Genomic DNA, 25,086 nt, shown 5'->3' with positions numbered 1-25,086 from the left:
TCTGTACTGCTAAGAGCATGCTCCTCAAAGTAATCCTCTTGGCCCCAATACACTTAAGCCAACGTTTTTTCCAATCCTCGAAACAGTTGTTAAAGTCAGTTTTCAGAATAGATTTTAATGCGCATAGCGATTCACGTTTAGTGTCTTCAATTTATTCAAAACGGTTTCCCTGGAATGGTCGTTTTTAGTTTGCTAAATAGCCAGAAGTCACACGAAGCTAAATCAGCCGAATACGGTGGTTAAGGCACGATGTTGGTTGAAAATTTGGCGAAAAACTCACGAACAATCAATGCAATATGCGACGGTGCATTATCGTGCTGCAAAAACCTAGAGTTTTCAGACCATAATTCCGGCGTGTTTTTATGAATAGCTTAGCGTAAACGACACATAACACTCAAATAGTATTCCCTGTTGACAGTTTGGCTGGTCGGAAGGAATTCGGAGTGCATCACACTTTGATACTCGAAGAAAACTGTCGACATAACCTTGATTTTTGACCTGCTTTGAAGTGGTTTTTTCGGCTTCGGCACACTTTGCCACGATATTCGGCCTATTGATCGTCTGTTCACGAGTTTTAAGCATAGATCCAAGACTCATCTTTAAAGATATCCTGGTAATCGGAAAGTATTGTTTCACAGACGTTAACGCGTGATATTTGGCACAGATGACATCTTTGAGATACGCTCTGAAATTTTGCGCATGCCGCATTTCTCCCTTAGCAGCTGCTCATTTGCTGGAGCCACCGATCTCGAACCACTATAGCATAAGGCTACCATACTAACTGACTGATCTAAGGCAAGATAAAAATCTTTTTAGAACCCGTTTATGCCATAAAAAATGCACCTGTGAAGGGTATTATGGCTTTGTTGTAACCTAGGTTAATAATGTTTCCTGTGTTAAATTAATTCAATAATTCAATAATTTATATCTTATATTAAATGGCCATGTCTAACATACTCAAATATATATTTATTTATTTATTCCATCCAACAATTGATTTACTGTATTTTTATTATTTTTTACAGTATTTCAATTAATACATCAGAACAACAACACATACGTATGTATATAAGCTATAGTCTGTGCATTGGTGTTTGTGTGCACCTATCAGCAATAACGAACTCATCCATTTATTAAACGAGTACTCACTCGCTTTGACAGTATGTCGTGCCAACAAATTGTCTATTTAAAATCGTGCTCAGATCGGTGCACATGTTCATACATACATATGCACATATGTAGATATGTAGATATGTATGTATATTGAAACGATTTTTATGAGGCGTCTCTAATTACCCCATGAATTGTGCAATAATAATTTATTTTTATTTATTAATTGGTTGTTGTTGTGCAAATGATTTGTTCACTTCGTTTACAAAAATAACGAGACAAGTCGCACAACGATATATAGTACATATGTAAGTACATAAACATGTTTACCTACTTGCTACATACGCTAGCATATATGTAGTTAATTTATACATCGAAATGCATTTTTGTGGCATAAAAGCTCTGAGATTTCGCCGTCATAACATCAGATTACCAAATATGGTTTTAAAATAAAATGTTTTTGGATGATATTATTATTTTAGAATTTTTTTGTTATTATTTCTTAGACATTTAAATAACAGTGATCATGTTGCCCTACATATAACTTCTATTTTGAATATATTTATGCCCACAGTTAATGAAAGTATCAATGATTTCTTTAGGAAATTTCTCCCCAGCGAACATTCTTTTGAGACCAAAGTACAGGAAATAGTCGCTGGGGGCCAGATCTGGAGAATATGGTGGATGCGGAAGAAATTCGAAGCACAATTTATGGATTTTTGCCATCGTTTTCACTTATAACACGGTGCCTTGTCTTGATGAAACAGCACTTTTTTTCTTCAAATGCGACGGTTTTTCGGCGATTTCGTCCTTCTCACGGTTCAATAACGCTTTGTAATAGTCGTTGTTGATAGTCCTTCCTTTTTCAATGTATGTAGATAATAAAAACTATTCCATCCGCATCCCCAAATAATGACGCCATAATCTTCCTATCGTTTTCCCCTCGGATAACTGTCGATTGGACTTCGGAGTGAAATAATGAATGAATGAAAATATATATTGATGCAAAAACTCACTTTACCACACTGATTGAGGTATGTTCAAAACATGTGTTCTGATCGCAACTTGCAAACAAATGCTTGTAATCACTCAGAATTTACTATTTTCCGTTGTTCTAGTAGTGTGGTTGCCAAATGCATCGTGCGCGAATAACTTTCACACGTATAAATCCACGATTCATCACCTGTCATGATGTATAGACGTGTTTCAAAACGCCGTTATCGTATTTTTTAAAAATAATGAGAGCCTTTTTTCGAACGATCGACAAATTGTGTGGGATGCAAAGTGAAAAAGAATTTCACCGAGATGAATATTTTAAGTTACTGTAAAAAACACAAAGAAAATTCGTTTGTCAAAAAGTTCTGAGTATGTAACGGTTTTTTAGTAGGGACGCAACAAAAGTAGACCAATAGAGACAGCAAACGACGCCACATTTTTCGTCGTTCTTTTGACATTTATCTTCAGTAAGGTTTGCCATTTCATCATGGAAAGATTTACGATCCAACAGTCGAAATTACTAAAATTTACTACCGAAATTTGGAGTCAGTGGCCTCAGCTTTAAGGGCGCTAAGTGCAATTTGTGGTCGTCATAATCGGCTTATCAGATCAGCAATTGACGTCTAGTGGAAAAAATCATCTTCAGCTATGAGGCACATTTCTGGCTGAATGGATTCGTCAATAAGCAAAATAAGCGTTATTGGTCAGACAGCAATCCACATATACTCTATGAGTCACCATTGTATCCCGAAAAAATTACGGTTTGGTGCGGTTTATGGGCCGGTGGTGTTATTGGACTTGGGCAATATGTCACACAATCGATTTATTGAAAACCAAGTATGGTGAACGGGTTATCTCACAAAATGGCCCAGTCAATTGGCCGCCTCAATCGTTCGATTTGACGGCGTTAGACTATTTCCTGTGGGGCTGCGTCCAGCCTATGGTCTATGACAACAAGCCAGCGATGATTGATGAACTTCGTACGAATATCGAACGTGAAATTGCAGCAGTACCAGCCGGTTTATGCTTGAAAACCGTCGAAAATTGGGACCATCATCTGGATATTTGCAAGCGTGTCCGTGGTGGCCATGCAAAAGAAATCGAGTTTCGTACATATCGGCATTGAATGTAAAGAATTTCATTGATATTCCAAACCGGTTTTGTTTATTTAAAAAAACTTATAGCGCTCTTATTGAGAAATTTGTTTTAACACCAAAAATGTTAAATTTTTCAATAAAGTTGCCAGAATGCGTCGCTAAGCTTGCCAAATCCCAAAATATAAAAGACAACTTTTTAAGAAGTTCTTTAAGAAATGATGGATCAACTTTATCACCTATTCAAACAGTATTTTTTATAACAAATGGTTTTACAGTAAAAAAATAGTTTGCCTTAATTTACATAGCTCTACAAAACATTTACTTCTTAGCCGGGTATCTTAGAAAATTTTGATGTTTTCGAATGCTCGGATTACGAATTTATAGTTGAAAGTATTGAGTGTGCTCTTGTTTTATGTAAAAAATTATGCGGAAGGTCTTCATAAACATCAAACGTGGATATATCTGGAGTCAATCTACAAAAAGTCTCATTTTACTCAAAGAATATCTCCTTTTGCGTTTCAAATATAATTGTCACGCCATCAGAAAAAATAATGTCGCTGAATTCGCAGAAATCGATACATTTTACAAGTGGAAGTGTGGGAGGGTGAAAGATCTACACCAAAATAATTTTCTGAGAATGAACTCAGAGAAAAAATTTTCTAACGTAAATTAAATTTAATTAAAATGCTTAAAATTGTCAACCTTTCAAAACAAAATTATAACAGTATTTGTCATTGATTAAAAAATAATAATTTTGCAACATGAAAGGATCCTAAAAGAGGAATATGGCGCTTTTATATATAATTTCCGCCATTATAAATTTGGAGCTGTAAACAAAGCGAATAGTCGACATATATTGTGCCTCTAAGGCCCCATCAATTCATTAATCACCAGCTTTCCACCTTAACTCAAATGAAATATGAACCTTGCGGTTTCATTTAAATAGCACGTCGCTATTGTTGTTGCCATCGGCAAAATTTTTAAATCCTTTTATAATTTCCAAACCTTTTAACGCAATATGAAGAATTGCTGTCACACAACAGCAATACCGCTTAGTAAGCGTTTAATACAGCAACCACTTAATGCTAGAAAGCAATCAGCCAAGAAGACAAGAAACAGTAGATATTGGTTCTCATAAGAAAGGTAAGGTAATATGTATAATGTGCTGCCACGACTGCTAGGCACCAGCTATGGTAATCGTTTGGGGTCTAGTTGAAAATTTATATGTGCCAATTTAGTCATGTTGACAAGTTGCTTCGCCAATCACACAATTTGCAAACTTCCCTTTATTAGTGTTGTTGTTACGTTGTGCTGTGGTTAATGCAGATGAGCCTGAGCTGAAAGGAGTGAGCAAACCATTAACACCTTATTGAAGATGTACATTGTACAAGCCGCAAAATTGCAACATGTGCGAAGAAACAAGTTTGATAGTGATGTGAATCCCGAAATTTTGTTATATGTTGGTGTTGCGAAAACTTTAAGGCTTAAGGTTAGGGTTGTTAAATTGTAATTGTTGTAAATATAAATCCCGGTTTCAATCTCGAAATTTCGGGATTATATTAAAAATCCCGAAATAGCAAAACTGTCTGTGTGCTTTAAAAACAACAATACCGTTATAGTTAAAAATGGCTTCGTACAACCTTTTTGGACATGTTCTCATTCGGGAGTTTCAGAAACTCCAAGTTTAATACTCAATAGAGTTTTTTGAATAGATACAAATTTTAAAATTTTTTTACGAACAGTTTAAAAAAAAAGTGGTGTTTAATAGGAAGTAAAGAATCTTCGTTTGTGACTAGTGTGTAAAGTTAAAGCCTCAATTCACCAATAAACTCGAGTTTGTGGCGGGACCTGGTTTAAACGCACAAACAATTAAACGCCATGATCTTCACTTAGTTGCAGTATCGCTTGTGTAGATAAATATCGCTGCGGCTCATTAAAATAAATAGTTATTGTTAGTGTCCATGTTATTGTTGTTGTTATTGTAACTCATGTAAGCGCGTCTTTTCCAGAGTGTTTCACGTTTAACGTTGCAATAAAATTAATTGGAAACTTGCAACATTGTTGTCAAAGCAACGGCAATAATTATGGGTGCAAACCGCAGTGACACACACACACATACTCATGCACGCGCACTAAAAGCACCATAAAATGTAGTTACCGCAAGGGCGCACACGAATATTGCCTGTAAATACACGCACACACACATGTGCATATCTGCTTAAGTTTGTTGGTGTGTTGCTACTTGGTTGTTTTGTCTAATGGCAACGGTTGATGACAATAACAGCAATGGTGACAAATTAACAATAAACAAATATGGCGTCAAATAGAAATTAAGATAGCAACCAAACTTGGGTAATAGGGTTGGCAGTAAAATGTAAGCCATTTATTTCGCACAGAGTTGCCATATGGTGCTGATTTGTATTGAAGAAAGTACGAAGTTTTTAGAAATGTCTTTTTTTTTATCTACTTATATCTTAATGAGTGGTTAGTATTAAAGAGAGTGTACTGGCAGTTAATCAAGGTGCCAATAAATAGACCAGTTCTGTGTAGGGAGTCAAAAATTTCCAGCAAAATCAGTCTGTGTGCTGTATACTATTTATAATGTTTATTAAGTTATAATTATCCCTATCCCCTAATAGCTGTATGCAGACAAATATTGATCTTCGAAAATAGCTTAATTATTTTTCCAAAATATTCTCCATTAAGATCTATATACATACGTATACTTTTGCTTGCGTTTGAACAAATTGTCGAAGCTTTTGTCACTTTGAATGAGGTATCTTCAAAACATGCCTTTTGAACGTATCAACCGCCTCTTCAGGTGTCGAAAAGCGTTAACCTGTAAGTTTATTCTTTATGTGTGGCAATAAAAAGAAGCCATTCGGTGTTAAGTCAGGACTACACGGTGGATGTTTTGAGTGTTCAAAAATGCAGTGTTTCAGTCGGTGTGTAAGAGCTCACATTGTCATGGTGAAGAGTGATCGGTCTTCGGTAGTTGATTTTCCTGATTTCTTGAAAGACAACTGTCAAAAAATTGTTGGGTATCATTCAGAATTTACTATTCTGCGTTGTTCCAGTGGCACAGTTGTGACACGTCCAGTTTTTCCACCATTTGCTTGGAAGTGTTGTATGCTCATAACTTTCTTTGAAACACCCATTCAGTCAACTGCTGTTTACTTTCTAGCTCTTACGTTCACAATTCATCACCTGTTACGGGGTCATAGACTTGTTTCGAAGTTTCGTATTTTTTTAATATTTTCCTTCACCAAGTTTGTGCACAGCATCAATAATTTAGGGAACAACAATTATTTTTGGACGATCTGTACGAATTTCGTCTTTGAGTAATCTACGACCACGATTGAATTCATACCTCTGGATCTTGATGGAGCTTCATCGTCAAAAATTTATTTAAGGGGCTATACCAGTGTGACACTTAAAAAAAAAATTGTTTGCCTTTTCTTAGTTGCTTAGTTTATATTTCCAAAAATATCCTGTGAAATCGGCAAAGTCGTATCTTGAATAGTTTTTGGATGCCAGCGTTCTAAAGAGCGACCGCTAGCAGGGCAAACATATGAGTAAGGTAGCATGGAAAAGCGTTTCCTGCGACACGTTAAATAAATTAATTGAGTATGTCTCGCCGATGTGCAGCTGTATTGAAAAATGAGGGATACGCAACGAAATATTAAAAGACATAAATTTTTCAATCATTAAACCATTTCGGGCTTTAGTTTTGTCGCATCAAATTTTTGGATTTTGTCACATATGGATTTTTTTATTTTTTTAAATAATTTATTTTGTTTTATTTTAACTAATTTAAAAAGAAGAATGAATGAACTAATAATAAAAATAAAAACAAAATCATTTAATGCCTACTTTATAATTTTATTCACTTAAATACCGACAAGGTAGATTCCGTGCTTTAGTTTTGTCGCACACTGTATATAAGTGAAATTTTAAACGCGTTTTTCTCGAAACAACATTTTTCAAAATCGCTGACATCATAACTCAACGAGAAATAAGCCGACTTCAAATTAAAACTGAGTATTGTTAAATACATTTACTATCCAATGACTTACGATCTTTTTGATTGGTTGAAAATTGTCAACAAAAAAAATTACGGCATTTTGTTATTTTATTTATTTTTCAGAAATTGATATTTTTCAAAAATTGTAGGCCATTGTATAGGAAATATCTTTAAGCTTAATAAACTTTTTGAATTTTTTTGTTTCAGATACTCATTCGGCTGGAATCATGTCAGCAGTTGGAGCAATTTTGTTTTGGCACTTCCGAAGACAGCACATAACTCCTTTATTTTTCATTATTTTTGTAAAAATAAAATCTTAAAATATAGCTGAAAATATAACTTATTACGTCCAAAGAAGTTCGAAACATTCAATATAGTACTTTCTTTAAAAAAAAATTCACGAAAATCGCCTAATTTTATGCGTTACCCTGGTATAGCCCCTTGAGTTCATCGGAGCACTGCTGCTGAGTTTAATCCATGTCGAAAGTTGTAAAAAATAATCGTTCGAAAATGTTCACTATTTAATTACGGCTTTTGGTCAAGATGAATATTTTCAGTTACTGTAAACAATAGCAATAACGTTCTGAGTATGTATAACATAAAAAATGTAAAATTTTAGGATTAAGTTATTAGTCGAACATTTTTCACAAACTGGATTTTCCATTAGGAAATTTTGATACATCACTGCTTTTATGAACGAAACCACATTTAATACAAAGCAGACATCCCTCATGGATTCAGAATTGTGCTAAATTCCTTTGTTACAATGAATTACTCTTTATACTGGAGTAGATATGTTTAGCTTTGTATCAAAGTAGTTTTGCAATTATGGAAATTGATGCTGATGTTACGTAAGCTAAATGTGTTGAATACTCCTGATATGAATCCAAAAGTGATAACTAGAGAATTCTACATACATACATGATATATAAGGTTAAAGCTTTTGTTTCGAACAGTTTTAAGGAGTTTTCCACTTGAAATTTTAACAGATATTTCGAAGGAAAAATCTTGGAAGTAATTTATTTATTTATTAAATGAAAAATAATAATACAATTATTATCTTGCAGAGTAGGAAACACTAGCTGCCAGAGCTTAGCTCTTACAAATTAATTTATTAGATATCTGTAAATTCGAATTATTCAAATAAAATTAAGGCAGCTTTGAAGCTTTCAAAATGTAGCAAATGTGTGTGTATGAATTTCAATATCTTTCTATACTATGGAAGAGCCAAGATATTGCAGTTGAGAACCTCGAAATATACTAAAAGAAATTTTTTGGATAACTGTTCATGGAAAGAATGGGACTTCAGTTTTTATGAAATAGGTGCAGCGGAAAGTCACTGAAACGTGTCAAAAATTAACATTTTGGACCTTAGTTGTGCATACATATGTCTGTATGCTATAACAGCGGCAAAATAATTACCAGCAAAACATTTATTTTTTGCCGTTGATGGTAAAATGCCATACAATCCCTATAATTTAAAATGAAATTGACGAATTTAATTTATTGAGGGTGTCATCATCTGCGGCATACAAACACACATATGGAACTGCATTTATGGGTATATCATTAAGAGCATATTATTAGCGGTCGTAGAGAACGTGGCCAGCGGAAGCGAGGGTGTACGACTAGTCTTCAAAGCATATACATACATAAGTGCGTGTGTGTGTCTACCATATATGTATATATGACATGAAGGTATATACATATGTATATAACATTGTGGATGCAAGAACTCAAAAGAAATGCAATGCGGGTGCCGCCACAAATTGAATGTCATTAACTGCGCTCCGAGTTATGGGTGTGTATGTTGGTGCAACATTTCGTTTGCGGCTATCGTTAGCGCTCCTTTTGCGGTGCACCCGCAACAACAGTTTACATAAGTCTCTGTTATATGTACATAAGAGCTTATGCCACATATGAATGCCTCAAGCAATAGCTTTGCAAATGGGGGAATAGCTGAAATGACATTGTGGCCACTGGCAACGACGACGACGAGGACGGCGGCGGTGTCGACCAAATGCCACTGGCGCGTAGATAAAAATGTTGGCAAAACAACAATTGCGGAAACAAGTTAAAGAGTCAAAACAATCGGGTAAGATATAGGTAAGTACTTATAAGTGAGCAAACGCCTATTAGTGTACATATGCAACCAAAATGGTGGCCAATTATCACACAGTGTTGCTATTAACAAAACTAAACAAAACAAAACACACGAAAGGCGCATTAGCTATGTCTGATAGCGACTGACAAGTGGTCGAAAGGTTATTGGCCCGAACAGAAACATAATTATTGAATAATTTTTGTTAGTATACACTTTATGTACATTTACTGGCAGCTGATTAAGCAGAACAGCAAATCCAGTAAACCCATACTAGTGACCATTTCTTTATTGCAAATCTGACAAACCTCTGAGTAAGAGGGGCATTTTAGTCTTATTCGAAAACCATGGGTGAAATATGATGGGATCAAATCAAAAGTGGCTTCAAAATTTATTACGGCAAAATTTTCGGGCTGGGAGGAAGTCTTGGACCTCACGCTATCAACAGAAACATAATTGGTGGTGACTGGAGAGTGTTCGAAGAGTTATCTAATTATGTAGGAGCAGTCCTGGTTACTTTCTAGCATATGCGTGAAATCCAGTACTCCCCGACAATATTGAAACACAAGAACCCAGATTTTTCCAATCATAAGAGCTGTGTTCAATATTAGAAAATGTGCGCGTTACTGGCCATATTTAAGTGTAATTCTATATCTCCGAAATTGCTATACCAACTTCAACCAAAATTGGTGCAAAGTATTATCCTGCCATTCTTATGTTACAAATATAGTGAAAATGGGTGAAAACATACTGCAACTACGACAACTCCCCATATATAAGAATTTGAAATTCCTTTTGATTCTTTAAATGTGGAATATATAAATCGAGAGCCAATGAAGTTAACGAGATAAAACTTTGCAAACATTGTCGCACTGGAACTTTTCAAACCTCCATGTATCGACCTCACAGCCTTCTGGTGATTTTTTACCAAAAATATCGTAGAATATATTATTAAAATTCGGTGAGATGTGAGCATATGTCAACAATGGGAGAACTAGGGTCAATTCTTTCCTTATCCCTCATATACCTGATATATGTAAGTATTTTATTTCCAGTATAGTTCCCATAGTTCGTCCGAAAAGTAATAGGACTGATTTTCTTCCACCGCGACTGTACTTCAAAGCGTGCTCGCACCGATTGGATTCGGTAGAGGGCGTTCTTAGCTAACGAACGAGTGGCTGGTCAGTTGTCTATGAGCACCTGGAGAGTTAGGGCAAACATTTTCACACGACGTGTTTCTGTAAGTGGTGCAAGTCGAAAATGCAGCGTTCGTTAGAGCATAGGTACGCGATTAAATTCTGTGTGAAACTCGTAAATCTGCGAAAGAGACATTTAATATGAACAAGCAGGCTTACCCGGATTTTGCTTTAGCAAGAAGTGATGTGTTTCAGGTGGCACCAGGCCTTTTTGGTGGGACGCGAACAGGTCGCTGATGAAGGAGAGACTCAAACGAAAGGTCAATCGGGTCCGACAAGACATCGCATCCGATTGGAAGTTGCACCGCGACAACGCCCCGGCTCACAGCGCCTTTCTTGCGAACAGCTACCTAACCAAGGCCGGCATCCCAACGCTTCCGCAGCCGCCCTACAGTCCGGATGTGGCCTCCCTCGGACGTTTTTTGTTTCCTTGCCTGAAAAGGCCGATGAAAGGCAAGTATTTTGAGACGACAGAGGGGATCCAAGCAGCAGGCACCTCGGCTCTCAAGGCTATTCTGGAGAATGCCTTTCTAACGTCTTCAATAATTGGAAACCGCGCTGGCAGCGTTGCATCGACCTGAAGGAGCCTATTTTGAAAGTGTTTACAGAATTGTAACATTTGGTTCAATAAATCTTTTTAAATCGACTCAGTCCTATTACTTTTCGGACAAAACCTATAAATTATTGTTCAAGACAACGCTAAAATACCTTAATATATTGCTCAGATCATATCTTTATAGCAAAGTGCTTTTTTGTTTAATATGGAGTTTTAAAAACTAAATAGGTGGAGATGGGCCTGGCTACACTTGGAATCTCCAATTGACGCCGAAAAGCGAAGAGGAAGAACGATTGGCGCGCTGTTGTAAACTCGGCTATAACCGCGTAAGCGATGTCTACGCCAATAAAGAAGAAAAGATAGAGTTTTGTTAACACCTGAAAATTTTTCACCGCTTTTGGATCTCACATATGCAAAATTATTAAATATTCGTCACACCCGAAGTAAGCAATACCTTACTTCTTTTTAAATATTCCGTCGAGACTACTCGTACTAAAGCCTAAATATTTTATTTTTCGATTAACTCTTGTATGCCTATGTTTAAAACCGTATTAATGGGCAATTTATTATTTATCTAAACTACAAAATCTTCTTTATACAAAATTACTTGGGGAATTAATTAGGGCCTATCGACTTGACGATCGTGTCAAAACAAACACCGAAACTGGTGTCAAATTATGCGCATAAAAATTAATGCATATGTGTGTGTGTGCTTAAAAGCACCCATAAACGTATTAAATTAAGTACATACGAATATATATGTATGTATTGCTTGTATATAAGTAGTAGATGCATGCGCATGGTCACACCAGGCCGGTTAAGGTGCCAACCGTGTCATTAGAAACGCACAACAAAGTCAACTGCACACAACGGGACAAAAAGATGGCAGAGCATGCATTACATACACGCATATAATGATGCTTATGTGTATGTACGTACTTTAATGCAAGTGCATTGCTGCGCAGTGTGTGCGGTGGCAGCGGCGACATTGCGTGCAGTCTGCCGTGCGTTTCGTTCAAATGCAGGTAATTTGTGTTTATGCATGTTTCAGCAGGTTGTTTTTTATTGCGCCGAATTGAATGTGTGTGTGTGTGTGCGTGCGTTAAAATAAATTCATTGTGCATATTTGAGTAGTGAGTGACCATAAAAGTTGGCGGTAAATTAATTGGGCGGGTATGCGTATGCATGCGATATTACATTCTCGCCGCTCATTACACAAATTGATGACAGAAAAGTGGCCATGCCGTAAAACAGCGGTTATAATAGTAAAAAGCATTTTAGCGCTCACATACGTCCATATACATACATACAAGTACATGTATATTGAAAATGTGTGGAAAAGGGTTGGCAATAGATATATACGTAAGTGAAATGAACCACATTTGCTTTGGCTAAGCTTTACAGCCTATTTAATGTGATGGACGGAAGCCCTACATAGCTACACGTACATACTATACATACATACATATATACTAGTGGTATGTATTAATGCGTTACATATGCCATGTATACTAAATATATATTAAATGGGCACTTACAATATTACATTTTATAAAATTCTTTCATTTCCCTAATTACCTGGTTATATCCATAAAAATAATCGATTCGATAATATAGTAAATGCATTTGAACAAAGCAAGCCTCAAGCTGTAAAATCCTTCACAGTTGAATTTCTCATAGAATTAAAGGGTATAAAAACATCTTTATCTTGAAATTGATCGGTCAGTTCGTATGGCACCAACGTGCTATATTTATCCGATCTGAATAATATGTTCGGAGATTACAGAATTGCCCTGTGCAAAAATCTATGCCAAATTTCGTGAAGATATCTTCTCAAATAAATATTTTTTTTATTCAAGAACTCGATTTTGATCTTATATTTGTATGACAGCTATGTGCTATATTGTCCTGATTCCGACAAATGCACAGCTTCTTGCAGAGCAAATTTCAAATCGATATCTCAAAAACTGGAGATAGTTCGCGTATATACACAGAGACGATGATCATTTAGATACATATGTACATATTTTACCTGTCAAGAAAATGTCGGAATTTATAAATAAAACGAAAATTTTTCAATCATCATCTAAATTTATTTTATCACCCTCAAAGTAACATCCATTTGAAGTGATGCACATGTGCCAACGCTTCTTCCAATCGTCAAAACATTAGGCACTTTCCAGGATGGCCTTCAGCTCTCGCGTCGACTTTGTTTTGATATCTTCAATTGAGTGGAAGCGTGTTCCCCGAAGTGGATATTTCAGTGTGGAGAAAGGTAAAAGTCACAGGCGCCCATATCAGGTGAATATGGTGCTTGCTCAATGATATTTGTTGAGTATTTGGCCGAAATTTAACACAAATTCGTTGATTTAAATTTTAAGATTCGACAAACACTACTGAGGTCGACTGACATAAACAGCTGCTGTAAACACACTGGTTGACAGATCGCGCTAATTTTTTGGCATCATATTTAAGGACATTTGTATCAACCTAGGAAAAAAATGTACCTGTCTTCCACATAAGCGGGAGATGAGAGGGGAAATAAAGAATTCCCGATATTTTCTAGACAGGGTGTGACAAACACACTTCTTGTCAAACTTAGTATACCCTGTTCAGTATATAATATTAATTTTTAATAAATAATACATAATATTGCTTTGTATACAAAAATACTACATATGTACATAGTTCATTTCATTGCGTATCTACATACCTAAAATTGCTGGATAATTTGAAAACAAAGATATACTTACAATTAAAGTGGCTCTTTGGTTATCATTTTTTACCATCCTTTCAACCGTATCCTTTCAACCGTAGAACAGGTGTAGCACGTACATATGTATATTCACTGAAAGGGTTCCAGAAATAAACATAGACTATTAGCTGAAAATATTTAAGAGTAAATAGGAGTAAAGTTGAAAAAAGTTCAACGACAGACACAAGAAGCTGCCGAGTAACATTATACGAACCAAATAAATTCATATATTTTCATTCAAACCTTTACATGCATACAAATATACTTCCAAACAGATGTGCTTTAATTGAATATTTCAAAGATCATTCGGAGCATGTCTGAGATAATTATGGTGAATAAAAGGCAGGTGGGAATACACGCTACATATTGACCTTCGATAAATAGCTTGTAGACAGGAGCGTTATATAATATACATACTATATGTATGTATGTTGTAGTAAAAGTGAATATTAAAATTTACAAATTGAAGATATTTATATTTGAACTACTCGCCGCAAATAAATAAAAGCTTATAACTATAGCACACTATTATTACAAGCCAAAATATCTATAATATAAGAGAGGAGTGTTTTCGTTGAATGGATTGGAACCATTTTTTATATAGATGGGGTAAAGGAAGTTATGTGGATATTTTAGAAAACGTAAGGACAGCATTGGTTTTAGAAATACTTCTGCTACTTTTGTATTTCTGGCACGAAATACGCCACTAAATATATAAAAGTTTGGATTCGCTGTAAAAGTTTTTTTTGGGAATCAACATTTCATTGAGCACATAACCTCAAGTAAAAGGACAAAGGACGCATTATTTTATATCTCGTTAGCGATAGCAGGAATGTTTAAAAAATAACAGAATTTTTCTTTTTTAGAAAGAATATTTATTAATTTGTCTACATTAATGTTGTCGCCTTTAAAATAGTTTCCATTCGTTATAATGTACTTATGCCAGTGCTTCTTTCAATCGTCAAAACACTTCTCAGACTCGATTTGTAGGATAGTCTTTGGTTCTTTCAGCAATGCGCTTGTAATATCATCTATGCTCGTAAAAGGACGACCATTTAATATTGTCTTTGTTTTTGGAACTCTCACCACTAAATCGCAGTCAAGCCAGCAGCCGTTTTTCAAGAAGGTGAGCATTCACTCCGATGGTAGAGAGCCAATACTAGCACTAGTCAAGAAGTGTCCGTCCGCATTTGAAATAGTAGCATGCTACTCCAACATCAGACTCGTTTGGGTGTCTGGTCACAGCGGAATCGCTGGCAACTTCAAAGCCGATGATGTAACCAGAGAGGATACCCTTGCTTCGCTTGCAAGAGATTGGGACCTAGTAGGATCTTTTGTGTTGAATTGACATCGCATGCGCTTAGCACGTGCTGGTTGACGACTAACTCCTGTGTTACTGCCTTTTGACCTATGATAGAGCACAGAGTGAGAAGCAGATCTAATGAATTACTTGCGATGACCAAAGTTCATCTTGCTGCAATCGTAGGAGTTCTTATTGGATACTGTTCAACAGGCATGCCCGATGCTAGATGGCCGAATTATATAGAGGAAGGTGAGTTGAAACTATCCATACACTTTCTATTCCATTGTCCAGCTTTTGCAAAACTGAGGCTGAATCATCATGGTAACCGGAAGACATAGTCGAAACTGGCATTTGTCGACTGCACGAATTTGTGATCGGCTCAAAGCGTTTTGTCAATTTGTAAGAATCTTATGATCCAGTAATAGGAGTTCTAAGATGAAGTTCCTTCTTCGATCGGCCTCTTCACCTAATTTAACCTTAGAATAGAAAATATTTTTTTTTTTGAGGTGTGCACTTTGCACCTAACCTTAACGGCTGCTACAGACAAAGTACGAATGAATACAGCTCAAAATGTTATCGTTTTTCAGGAGGATGTACCGTTATGTGAAAAATAATAAGGACAGTGGTATGCAGTTAATGAAATTAAAGTTTATCTAGAAATGTGGGGGAATCAACGGCAATTAACTAATCAAATTAATTGAGAACAAACTAAAAATAAATTTTTTTATCAATTTTACCCATATTTTGCAAACACTTGTATTTTATTTGCATTTGTTTTCAAATTTGCGATATTAACATGTGAAAAAAAATAAGAACACTTCGTCGTTTACTATAACTAAAAATACCATACTAAATAAAAAAAGTAACTGGTTTTCATTCAATTGTGATAATATCAATTTCTAAGTAGTTTAATATTTTGTTGAAAATCCATGGTTGTTTAAAACTTATTGACACCGCTTCGATAGAGTCAACTAGGTTCAGGCAGACGAAAACCGGAATTGCATTCCATGAATTTTGAATAAGTTGAAAAAGCTTTTCATTATTACTTGGGCACTTTTCTCTTAACGACGCTGTCACTGTGTACCTCAATCAGAATTAAATAAGTTGACTTTTGTTTCGTCAAACCCGAAAATGTTATGTCATTGTTATATAGGCCAAAGAATATGTCTTTCAGCAAACTTAAGCCTTTGTTGTACGGTCTTTTTTGACAACATAGGCCCTTTTCTCCTGCTTCGGCTCTTCAGATTTTCCTTTATAAGTATTTCGCGGTTAGTTGATTGATCAACATCAATATTCAAATCATATTTTATATGTTTTGACGAAATAAATGGATTTTTCTTAACACAGCACTCTATATTTTTTTGACAAACAATGCTATTTTTGACTTCTTGCCGCGTGTTTCAATCTGGGGAACCCATTTTACTGCTTGTCCAACCAGTGTTTTGCAAGCATTCAGTAAATTCGCTACTTTTCCGTAAAAATTTCATTGTTTCACTAAATATTTAATATGTTCTCGAGTTTTTGGATCGCAGTGCTTATCCTTTTATATATCGATGCAATCAAAAGAAAAACCGGGTTTTAATTGATTGATATTAAAACTAAAATATTATTTTTGCCTTATTTCTGCAAAAAAACACGTTTTAATAAAACGACTTTCGTTATTGCTTTTAAATAGCACGCTGTCCTTATTAAATAGCACAACTGCTTGCGGACTTTGTTAAAAACAAAATTGCAAAGCTAATATACTCTTCACAGGTGCGTTTCTTTTAGTAACTATGTGTTCAGTTTGTATGGAAGCTAAATGCTATAATAATCCGATCTGAACAATTTTTTCGGAGATTATATTATTACCTTAAGCAGTAATCCATGTCAAATTTCGTGAAGATACCACGTCAAATGCGAAAATTTTCCATACAAGAACTTTATTCCGATCGTTCAGTTTGTATGGCAGCTATATGTTATAGTGGTCCGATATCGGCAGTTCTGACAAATGAGCAGCTTCTTGAAGAGAAAATGACGTTTGCAAAATTTCAAAATGATGTCTTAAAAACTGAGGGACAAGTTCGTATATATACAGACAATGATCAATATACTGATCATTTGTATATATACTTTATAGGGTCACCGACGCTTCCTTCTGGGTGTTACAAACTTCGTGACAAGCTAATATACCCTGTTCAGGGTATAAAAAAATTAATGAAGTAAATTATGCCTGAGGTTAATTATGATTTGCTGTGGAAGAATCATACCAGTTATTGGTTCAAATATATATACAATATAATCAACATATGTATATGATAAGGATAGTTGTTTCTATATCTTTTTTGTGAAAGCTGCGTTGACCCTTGAAATCATTATATTAATAATTACTTATTAACAAAATTTAATTTGTTAACTAAAGCTTTCCCAGTTTTAGAACTACAATATATAACAACGTGCGATGTAGTCAATATGTATTTGTTATTCAAATTTGCACTAGATATTAGAAATTAATATAATAACTATGTATATCTGGAATTTTTTTAGATAATTTATATTATTATAAATTACATTTAATACTTTTTATTAATGTTTTTTAACATTATGTTTAATGTAACCTTCAATGCATCGATTAATTCTCGCATTATTACTGATTATTTTGAATATAATTGCATATGCCATTTATTTATATGTTTATGTATATACACAAATACATATGCAGAAGTTACATTGAAGTTTACGGTTTCTAGCAATTATGTGTTATGATAAAATTATTGATTTAACCCAATTAGAATTTGATACTCTGACAATGTTGTTGCGTATATGGTACACATACTCGTATGTATGTATCATATATCGATGGGTGCATATGCAAATATATTTTAATAATAATGTCTCGGCACAAGTCGATGTAATTTTATACATATTTCGCATAATGATAATAAGCGCACATACACAAGCGCGTATATAGTGTATCGATAGGCATTATCTTTCTGTGTGTGTATCTGTTTAAATACTTTTAAATAGTATGTAGTATTGTTTTTCCACCATTCGGTTCTAACGGGGACAATTTCAATAAATTTTTTTATATAAATTATTATTCAAATATACATATTTTGCAAAGAGTTTGTGGATTTTAAAGGAAAATTTTCAAAAATCCGCTATTACTTACTTAGGTTGGATATTATACATTGAGATTTGGCAATACTAGTGTTACAATCTGGTGACTGAAAATTTTATCGTAAAGTTTGACACTTTTGATGGCATGCATACTCTGAGCGTTTTACGAGCGCTATTTGTGTTGTTTACAGTAACTTAAAATATTCTTCTCGACCAAAAAATGGAATTAAATATCCAACATTTTAGTGCGATTATTTTTTAAAACTTTCGACGTAGATTAACTCAGAAACAGTATAATGTTGACAAAAATTATATTTTTGACTACGAAGCTCCATTAAAAACCAGTGTTTATCGATGGTATGGTGAGTTCAATCGAGGTCGTAGATCATTGCAAGACGAATTTGCGAAAGGTCGTCCAAAATCAACTGTTGTTCCGGACACTATTGATGCTGTGCGCAAGCTCATATTACAAGATCATCATGTACCCTATAGTGAGATTGAAACAGCTATGGGCGTTAGCCGCTCTAGCATACATACAATCAATATTGCATGAACATATGACTGTAAAAAAATTTTGTTCACGTTGGATCCCACACAATTAGTCAATCGTTCAAAAAAGGTACTTGTCGATTAGTCGAGAGAAATGTTAACAAACTACGATGACAGGTGATACAGATAATCGTGAATTTACGCGCATGAGCCCGAAAGTAAACAGAACTCGACAGTATGGGTGTCAAGATGAGCGGAATCCAACAAAAGTTGTTCGCACTTCCAAGCAAATGGTTGCCTGTTATTTAGAAAAACTGGACATTTCGTAGCCATACCACTAGAACAATCCAGACCAGTGAATTTTTAGTGGTATTCAACCATTTGTTTGCCAGTTGTCTTTGAAGAAAGCAGAAAAACCAACCACCGAAGACGGATCACTCTTCACCATGACAATGCGTGCTATCTCACATCGACTGAAACAATTGCATTTTTGTGGACTCAAAACATTGATTTGATGAGTCATTCTCCATATAATCCGGACTTGGCACCGAAGGACTTCTTTTCATTTTCGTTCGTAAAAAATATATTAAGAGGTCAACGTTTTTCGACACGTGAAGAGGCGGTTGGTACGTTCAAAGTCATGTTTTGGAGATATCTCAATCTGAGTAGCAAGAATGCTTCGAAAATTGGAACGCAGGCAAAAGTATAAAGATTTTAATGGAAAATATTTTTAAAAACAATAAATCAATTTTTGATTATTAATTTTTTTTTTTTGCTCTCAAATCCCGAAATATAAAAGGCAATCTACGTACAACGTCATTTCCGGCAGGCCTTCAGAAAAAAGATGACTCCACTTTGGCAGCGGAACTTCATTCAATATCATATGAGGTAGAAAAAAAGAGTAAATTAGGTATTGGATAGAAAAACAACAAGAAAAGTGAATATTGTATTTTTGGCAGAATTTTTACAAAAAAAATCAAATTTTCTTGAACATTTTTCTATGTTTTAATTGAAAAGGTCATTAGTTCAAGACCTTGTAGCTTATATAACGAAGACTTGTATAAAATTTTATTCAGATCGTTTGACTAGTTCGCGAGAAATTTCGACAACTGACTTTGAAAATACAGTTTCGAGAAAAACGCGTTTAAAGACGGCGCACTTAGCCTAGCTAGCCTGAAACGCACAAGTTCTCAAGACTCCATCTCCGCAATTATTACTCGGATCAACTTGAGCATTTAGGAAAAAACCGCTTGAGCCCTAAAATTTAAAAATAATTCTGTTTACTTTCGATACAAAAATATTAAAAGTTATTTTTTCAATTCTCAAAATTTATATTAATTAATTACAAATAAATAAATTATTAATGTGGAAATACATTTAGTTTTAGATATACACCAATTTAAGTCTAATTAATTCGTATTTAAACTTCATCCACCATTTCAATTAATTTGTTTGATATATGTACATACATATGTACCTATGTATGTGTATTTAAACAGATATGTATGCATACATACCAATTTATAACTGTTGTTTGCTATTTTTAGTTTGCTCTAAAATTTCTACCACCATGTCTAATTTGAACGTTCACGCCCTTACAGAAATGTTTCGGCAAACTTGACATGCACATAAATTCATCAAGTTTGAGGTCAAAGTATGGCGAAAAACTGCCACGAGAATGACAATAGTGGAGGGGGAAGTGTGAAAAGGTCGCCATCATAGTAGTGTAGCACGAAGTTAAATAAACTGAAATTCAGCAGACTAACAACTGAAAGCATACACAGTGGGTCAAAAGTAGTACAAATGTTAATATATTTATTGAAGAAAACAACTTAATATTTTTCGAGTTACGCGCGATCTCCGACGACGCTCAAACTAAGGCCCTCCTCTGCGGCAGTGATTCCGGTCAATTCTATGGACGAAACCAAAACAAAATATTGCCCATACAATAACCTGCTAACAAAAAAATGTGTAAAAAATTTAGTATGTTTTTTTTTAAGGTAAACCCAATCGAAATACACAAAAACGATATATTTTACATTGAGTGTGCTCCTTACCACAGAATAAATTTTGAAAATATCTACTTCAAATTGGAAAGCGCTCCACTGTATTGTGAGGGTTGTTCCACGTTGTCGTAAACAGCAAATGCTATTTGTATTTTAACAGCAACAAACAGAGCACCAGAAGCGTTAATCCTCGGTGTTGAAGTGACGCCATGCGCAAAATGTCTTTCAGGGTGGCTTTGTTATCCTTACGCATCGCAGCATTTAATGCGGATAAATGATCTGACAATTGCGTTTATGTCAACAAATTTAATAAGGAACTGAGGCAGTGGCTTTTCTCCGTGTCTAAATGTTTTTCCTGCTTTGTTTGTCGGTACACAGATGCTGGCGAGATTTCGGATTAAATAAAATATAGCAGTTACCACAGAATGCGCCATTTTGTAGAACTTCGCGGCATTAAAGCCGACTTTTGTATTACATTTTTTATTTGTTTACAGTTTTAAATGTTTAATGCAATGTGGTAGACCATCTGTTAGAAAATCAAGTTGTACCAAATATAAATTCATTGGAATATTGAAATATATTATACTGATATTCCTAGTTTTGAATAAAATTTGACCGTAACACTTGAGGAGAATAAAAAGTAATAAAATATATCGTCGAGAAAACTTTACTAAGGGTTATTAATGGCGTGTAATATAATCTTTGAGTTTAATTTTTGAACTATAAAATAGTAAAATTCTCCAGGAAACAGAGCTGTATTTCTTCAAATGCGAATGGAGTGCTCTTTTCATAATCACATGCAGGTATACCCGAAATACCGAATGTTATTTTTTTTTTAATTTATTAAAGCAAAATAAAGAAACAAGTAAGAAAGGGCAAAGTTCGGGTGCAACAGAACATTTTATACTCTTGCAACTTGCAAGAATCAAAGCCAGGGAAACTCCTTAAGGTGTAAAACCAATCATATATATGTAGTATAGGCTGAGTAAAGTCAGCCGGATGTTCGAAAATCCTAATAGTAGTTATATAAGGGCTGGGTCAAGTTTTCGCTCAAATTTAACTATTTTTGACATAAAGATACACTGTTATTTGTAAATCACACTCTCTTGTTTCCACTGAGATAACTCACATGTTGGCCGAAATATGCGGTAGAAAGTCACCCCAAAGTTCGAAAATCTTTATTATAAGTATAGGATAGGAAGGATTGCTCCGATTCAACCCATTTTTTACATACAGACATACCATTATAGTAAAATAATTATCCTTTAATATCAATTTATATATCAGACAATGACCGACATTATCGATCAGGGGTCTAAATATTTGGTACCTATGGGCTTGAACAGTTTTTATGGGATTTTAACAACACTAAAGGCATTATTCGTGCAAAATTTTATCCCGTTAAAGAACGATTCGAGTGGAATTTAAAATTGAGCTATATAGGAAGTAGGCGTGGTTTTGGCCGCTTTCGTCCATTTGCACAATGTGACATAAGATTGTAGGAAGAATGCCACGTACTAAATTTTGTCGAAATCGGTTAGTCGGGTTCTGAGATATGGGAGTTACCGTATCTACGAACTTGATATTTTTTTTGTACTAAGGAACCCACATACCAAGTTTCAATGAGATTCTCATTTTTACTCAAGTTACATCTTGCACGGACGGACGGACAGACAAACAGTCAACCGGATTTCAACTTTTCTCGTCACCCTGATCATTTATGTACCAGTATATATTACTTAATATCTATCTGCATTAGTTTTAGGTGATGCGTACAACCATTAGGTGAACAAAACTATAATACTCTGTAGTAACTGTTTGCAAGAGTATAATAAACATATACTTTCTTATCTTCCCTTTATTCAAATTTAGGAATCATTAGAGCCATCTCTCACTTGAATAACAATAAGAACACTACTCGTCATCTTCTTACTTCTGTTTCATTCACACTTCCATTTCTTTTAGCATTGTTGTTCACAATGCATTCGGAGACTGTGGTGTTGCTGTTGAAGATAATTTGTCTAATAAAAAGCTAGAACTTCATTTTAATCGATCGGTTTGTATGACGGCTATGTGCGTATGTATGTATGTGTTGTAGTGGTCCGATAATGATGAATGGCGATTTAGAAACACGAGTAGTTTCTTGGAGAGATAAGGGCAGACAGACAGATGAGCAGACGGAAATGGCAAAACTGACTCAGCTCGTCACGCTGATCATTTATAATTGACGTGCGGTTTTCAATGAGGCAACGCTTTTTCGAAGTTGGTAATCTTGACAATGTTAATAAATGGAATCTGGTACAACGTATGAAAATCGTACAAATTTATTATCAGAGTATCGAAGAGCAACCGTTACATTTTCATAACATTACTTTTTGGAGTCCTCCATGGAATCCATTGGCTTACATTTTATGTCAAAAATGAAACCGGCCATAATGTTACTGTCATAGGGGAACATTATAGAGCAATTATAAACGACTTGTTCTTGCCTGAATTGAAGGATGTTGCTGTGGACGATCTTTGTTTCCAACAAGACGGCGTCATACTCGTATACCACACAGCTACTAAACAATCAATTTATTGAAGGTAACTTTTGGTAAGCGCATTATCTCGCGCTGTGGGCTTGTGGCGTGGCCTACAAGATCATGTTATTTAACATCGCTGGAATTTTTTATATGGTTTTATTTGTAATCGCTTGTCTACACATATAAAGGCAACACGATAATACGGCGTTATGACATGCGATCTCAATTGCTCCCTAAAGTGGTCGAAAATTGGATCTCTCTCCATATATTTTTTAAAACTTTATAGCAAACCCCTGTTTGTATAATAAAACTATGTAAATCCTTGAACTTAACATTCAATTGCATGCGTTTTATTTTTTCTTGAAAATCACATGTCTAAAAAACACTCTTTATATAAGTATATTCTTTATAGGGTCTACGACATTTCTATCTGGTTAAAATACCTTGCTTACGGTATAAATATGTATATCACAAATGCAATGAACCAAAGAACCTGTGGCTTTCGACCACTTTTGCAATTCGAAGACACGCACTTTAGTAAGTCTCTAACGTGAATGTCAGAACAGATACATGTTGACGTCGGCTTTTGGTTAAATATGTTAATTGAAAAGAAGAAAACATTTTTTATCGTAACGGTACACTACTTAAGTACGACCAAATTTTAATGTGAATACTCTTCAAATCTTTATAGCCTCTTCGCACACAAACCGCAAATTATTTGCACTTATTATTTAAATTCATATATACAACACATACATACTTATGAATGTATGCCGCTTAGTGTTGAGCGTAAAGTCTTATTCAATATAATAATACATCAGTAAAGTGCCAATCCAAATGTCACTTAATTGTCAAGCTTTCTTCGTGTCTTGTTTCATGTTGAGACATCGTTCGCGCCAATATTGTCATTGCGGTTGTCGGTAAATGCAACGCCGACAACAACAGCAGCAATATAATAAGAGGAAAACAACAACAATTATAGCAACATCAACAACAACAACAGCAACATCGACAGTAACAACAACAGCAGTAACAACAACAACCAGTAAAACATCATTTGCAACACCGCCAGCAGTTTGGCAACAACAACAATCACATCGTTACTGTCGCCGCTGCGCCACCGCCAACGGACACATGGTTGACAACTTCAAAGTGTTGCAAATGCACGACATGCGTGACAATTTAATGAGGATAAATATGAACGGCATTTATGCGATGAATTTTCTTAAAAGTGCACCAGGCACACAAACACACACATGTACATAAGTCACATGCATACATATATACATATATGGTACATATTCACACGAATTGCAATTTTCCTCCTTTTATTGTAGTTAACGGTGCTGCGGTGGAGCTGGTTGCACGCGCTGGTGTCCATGTTTATACAGGTGTTTGTGTGTGTGTGCGTGCATGTGGCTAAAATCAAGGCGCACATTTTAATCGAAACGATTTGCGCGCCTTAAACACTTGAACGCGGCAGACTAATTAAGCAGATTTCGAAAAGTCTCGCCCCATCGCAAATGGCACGCAAATGCAGTAAATGCGCGTACACGCTTTAGTGGTGCCTTAAGACGGTACACACTGGCACTTAAGCAGTTAGACAATAGTTGGTTTGGCGTAAGAAAATTAATTTTTGTTTGGTAGTCTCTCAGGTGTCAATAGTTTGATTTATATTATGTGCAAAAATAGTAAGACTTTTCAGAGATCTTACTGGCATCGTTGGAATATCGGAAGGATCAGGGAAAACCTTTTTGAAAGATCATTTGGGCCTAAGAAAAGTGAAGGCACGGCGGTACCAAAATCACTAAATTTTTTTCAAAAACCAG

The sequence above is a fragment of the Bactrocera neohumeralis genome, chromosome 2, assembly GCF_024586455.1.
Source record: "Bactrocera neohumeralis isolate Rockhampton chromosome 2, APGP_CSIRO_Bneo_wtdbg2-racon-allhic-juicebox.fasta_v2, whole genome shotgun sequence".
Lineage (NCBI taxonomy): Eukaryota > Metazoa > Arthropoda > Insecta > Diptera > Tephritidae > Bactrocera > Bactrocera neohumeralis.
The sequence above is the reverse complement of the archived record's forward strand: the minus strand, read 5'-3'. Positions refer to the sequence as shown.